This window comes from Electrophorus electricus, chromosome 12, assembly GCF_041902795.1.
Source record: "Electrophorus electricus isolate QZ-2024a chromosome 12, ASM4190279v1, whole genome shotgun sequence".
Taxonomy (NCBI): Eukaryota; Metazoa; Chordata; class Actinopteri; order Gymnotiformes; family Gymnotidae; genus Electrophorus; species Electrophorus electricus.
The window spans coordinates 29,248,191-29,252,923 of record NC_137508.1 but is presented as its reverse complement, the minus strand read 5'-3'; positions in this window follow the sequence as shown (position 1 = coordinate 29,252,923).

Sequence of the window (4,733 nt, the reverse complement as noted above, 5' to 3'; positions counted from 1 at the left end):
GTAAAGTGATAAACCACAAGGCATCCTCCACAGGATGTACTAAAGTGTTGCTCAAATGGTCTTAAAAAGGAAGTTACATACTTTTATACCAACAGTATGTTTGTTCTTTAAAGCAATTACTTTTTAAATTTAAAGTAATTAGTAGGATCATAGTATTTTCATATTATGAACAGCAATTACATGAAATACAAAAAGAGGCTAATTTAACTAATTGTTGTACTAAGTACAAGACATTACCTCAGTTTTGTCGATCCACTGCATATATAACAGGCTCAGCATGGGTGTCAGTTATAGACTTGAAAACAAAGAGAAAACTGAACACGTTCAGCTCAGTTGGCAACCATTTTCCTCTTTTAGCTTGGAGATGAATGGAAACATTTTTAAACTCTTGGATCCTTCCTTAGAGCTCAGCAAGGTGCAATTCACTATGGTTGCTACTGAAGTGCTATATTAGGCATTCATTTATTAAAAATAGTAAAAGTAAAATAATAAATAGTAAATAAATAGTCATTCAAAATAAATAAACAGAAGAATTTTGACAAATCAATACATACATGCATAAACAGTTCATATTTACAAATGATTGTGATCTCACATATATTGGCACAATGTTCTTTAAAGCCGAAGGAAGGTCTGTGATACTGCACAGTGCTGCAGAGAATGTTTCATAATGTTGCATATATTGTTCATTAAGGGTGTTTTTCCCAAGCAAACAGCCATCATAATTCAAACATATACTTTCAAAAGAGACATGATTTCATTAGGTATTGGGATGTACATAAATCGTATGGACTACAGTTACAGAGTGTGCTGAGTTTTGGAATTTGCCCAGACATAAAATGTTACACAATTTTAAACTCACAAGGCAAAACTTAGCTTGGTCTATGCTAATTCAGTAATGGATGTTATATATTCTGTGCCTATTATGTATGTGTGTGTGTGTGTGTGTGTGTGTGTGTGTGTGTGTGTGTGTGTGTGTGTGTGTGTGTGTGTGTGTGTGTGTGTGTGTGTGTGTGTGTGTGTGTGTGTGTGTGTGATTTTAAGATGCCCTGGGGTAACTACAAGGAAATGTCCACTGGTCACCAGCAACATCTCTGTTAAAGGTGTTCCTTGCAACTAATGCCAAATGAACAAATCATGTAGTGACATACTTAGCCACAAGGTGTCACTGTAGGTAAGACAAAGATATGACATACAGAACATCTTTAAAAACCTCTCAAATTATATTAATCAGTGAAACCATGCTGAAAGCAAAATTCTAACTTCAGCTTGTTCTGAGTTTGGACAAGCTCTCTCTCTCTCTCTCTCTCTCTCTCTCTCTCTCTCTAATAACAAGTTAGACTCTAATTCTAACTTCATGTTTACATTGGTTCTGCAGTTTTTTTTAAATATAAATACAAATGTAATTATATGTCTAATTTAAGCTTACAAGATGTTAATGTAATGTAAAGACAAATGAAAATCATTTAAATTTTATATACATGTCTGATTTTAGACCTGCTATTACTAATTTTAGACTATAGAGCTATAGGTAGTACATGTGCCCAAGCAGTGGTAACTCAGTGGTGAAGGTACTTGTCTAGTAATCAGAAGGTTGCCAGTTCAAGTCCTACCCTGCCAGAGTGACACTGTAGGGTCCTTGAATAAGACCCTTAACCCTCAGTTGCTCAAGTTGTGTTCAGCCACAATTGCAAGTTGCTTTGGATAAAAGTGTAAGCTAAAGTGTGTGTGGATAAAGGAGGGGGGTGCATGTCTATGTATGAATAAAGGAAGGGGGGGTTGTGTGCCGGTTTGTTTGGGGTTTTTTGGGTTTTTTTTGCTGTTTACTGGATCAGCAGCAGGATTATTAATTGCAGAGAGAGCCTCCATAGAGCCGCCATAGAGCTGCTTCTGTGAGGTGCCTGCAGGCAAGCAGCAGCTCTGCAGCGGTTCTCACTGTGGTCCTGACAGTGGAGTTCACTCGGAAGATCCTCTGATACAGTCGTGAAGAGAAGGCTGTCCCCGGCAACCAGTCACCACATCTGAGCAGGGCAGCGTCAGTCAGCCAGGGCCAGACTGGATGAGCTAATCTCTCCATTCTGAGGTGTTGGAAGGAGAGAGAGTGAGAGAGAAGCAGAGAGAGAGAGTGTGGAGACCACCCACCTGGTGCATTCGGGAGGCCCAGACGAGCAGCTCCATTCTGTGACCCTCTGTGCCGCCCCAAGCACCACGTCCAAGCTGGACCCTTCAGCCACCCACCTCCCTCAGCTAAGTGGGGGAATGGAGGAGTGGGGGTGGGGTGGTAAATAGCCTAGCCACTTGTTTTTTCTCTCTCTCTCTCTCTCTCTCTCTCTCTCTCTCTCTCTTTTTCTTCTTCATAGCACAATGAGGGGGAATGCAGTCAGGGCTGGAGCACTTTTAGAGAGGCCAAACGCTGCAAAGACTCAATATAACATCTGTGAAGGGTGGTTGCCCACAGGGGGAGTTTTGACTTGCCCACAGGGGGAGTTGTGAGTTGCTGTTCTGTTGTGAACCACATCGGCAGCCTGTGTTTTTACTTTTCTTGTTGTTCTAATCCACTCACCCGAAATTTTCATTCGCTCTGCCTCTCTCTCTTTCTCTCTCTTTCACTCTCGTTCTTCCTTTCTTCTTTTTATTTTGTGCACTTGACTTGACATGCAAAGTCATATAGTATGAATGGGTTTAAGGGTGAGATATGATTTTATGTGTTTCATTGTTCTACATATACACACTCTTAGAAATGAAAACATATTAGTAGCCAGCAGAAAATTTGCAATGATTTTCATAGAACTGTAACTATGCAGTAAGCATTCATCTGAAGGTGAAAATACTGCACTCATGATCTGTGATACAGTAATACGTTCTGTGTAGGGTCAGGGTTAGGGTTAGGGTTAGCTCTCAAACACACGTATCAAAAAAATCAAATCAAAATATATTTATATAGCGCTTTTTACAACAGATGTTGTCACAAAGCATCTTTACAAATGTCCAAGCCCAAGCCCCCGGTGAGTAAGCCAAGGGTGCAGTGGTGAGGAAAAACTCCCTAGAGCACGAGGAAGAAACCTTGACAGGAACCAAGACTCAAAGGGGAGCCGTCCTCCTCTGGCTGACAATTGTCACCACAATAATAACAATTTTAAGAGAAAAATAAATAAAATGAAAAAATAAGCAATTAATGTCTAGTCCAAATTTCTAGAGGTCCTAGTCCTGATGATAGTCTGTGTATAGCCTGAGCTCCCAAACACAGGAGACTTTTGTACTTCCATACCCTGAAAATCTATTTCTAATACCTGGATCTCTCCCAACCTGAACATCCACCTGGATCTCTCCTAATCTGAACATCCACACATGCAAAAAAAAAAGTTTATGAGCTTCCTTTAATAAATTATTCTGATTAATTATTTTAAACCTGACAGCATGGAAGCATTAAATTCAAAATGTCTATTACATCTGCTTTCATGAGCCTAACCACAAAGATTAGGGTTTGGGTCAGAGTCATGGTTAGGGTCAGGGTTACATTTACATTTACATCAGGGTAACATTTACATTTATGACATTTAGCAGGGTTACATTTACAGCATTTATCACTGTGGTTAGGGTAATTACTAGGTTTAGGGTAATTACTGGGGTTTAACTATAACCTTAACTATAACCTTAACTATAGCCTTAACTATAACCTTAACTATAACCATAACTATAACCTTAACCCTAACCCTAACCCTTTCCTCTCTGCTGCACTCCCTGCCCAGGCATCCTGAGCCTTAACTATAACCTTAACCCTAACTCTAACCCTAACCCTAACCCTAACCATAACTCTAAACCTAAACCTAACCCTAAACCTAACCCTAAACCCTAACCATAACTCTAAACCTAAACCTAACCCTAACCCAAACCCTAACCTAACCCTAACCATAACTCTAAACCTAAACCTAACCCTAAACCCTAACCCTAACCCCTAACCCCTAATCATAACTCTAAACCTAACCCTAACCCTAACCATAATCCTACTATAACCCTAACCTTAACCCTAACTCTAACCCTAACCCTAACCATAATCCTACTCTAACACTAACCTAACCCTAACCCTAACCCTAACCATAATCCTACTCTAACACTAACCTAACCCTAACCCAGCATCCTGAGGCAGTATGAGAGATGGAAGTCACAGAGAGAGGGAGAGAGAGGGAGAGAGAGAGAGAGAGAGAGAGAGAGCCATTCACAATTCTCTCCCAAACCCAGAGTGACAACTCAAATAAATGGTTATGCTGCAGTGTTTAATATATTATAAATTCAGAAGAATCACACAAAATGTGGAATAGTGTTTTCAGAAACACACACACATACAAAAAAAAAAAACCCCACAGCAAGCAACATTTACTGAATAAAGAAAAAGACACATGAACCGACACATGGTTCCTGTCATCTATCGGGATCAGCACCCTATGGAAAACAAAGAGGGTTACACCATACACATTAAATATGGTTTGTGTTTCAATTCAGCAGTGTCAGCCCGAGTGCCGCAGGGCAAGAAGTAGGACATATAGACTCCCTTGAAGGAGATAAACATTTATTGAAAAACACAGAAAACAACGGCACTCACATATAACGTATATAGTAAACACAAATACACATACAACTAACATTAACAAGGTGAACTTTGATAAAGGCAACGTGAATACGAACACTAACGATCAATTACCGACAACCCTGAACTCACCAGCAGGGGTTTAAAT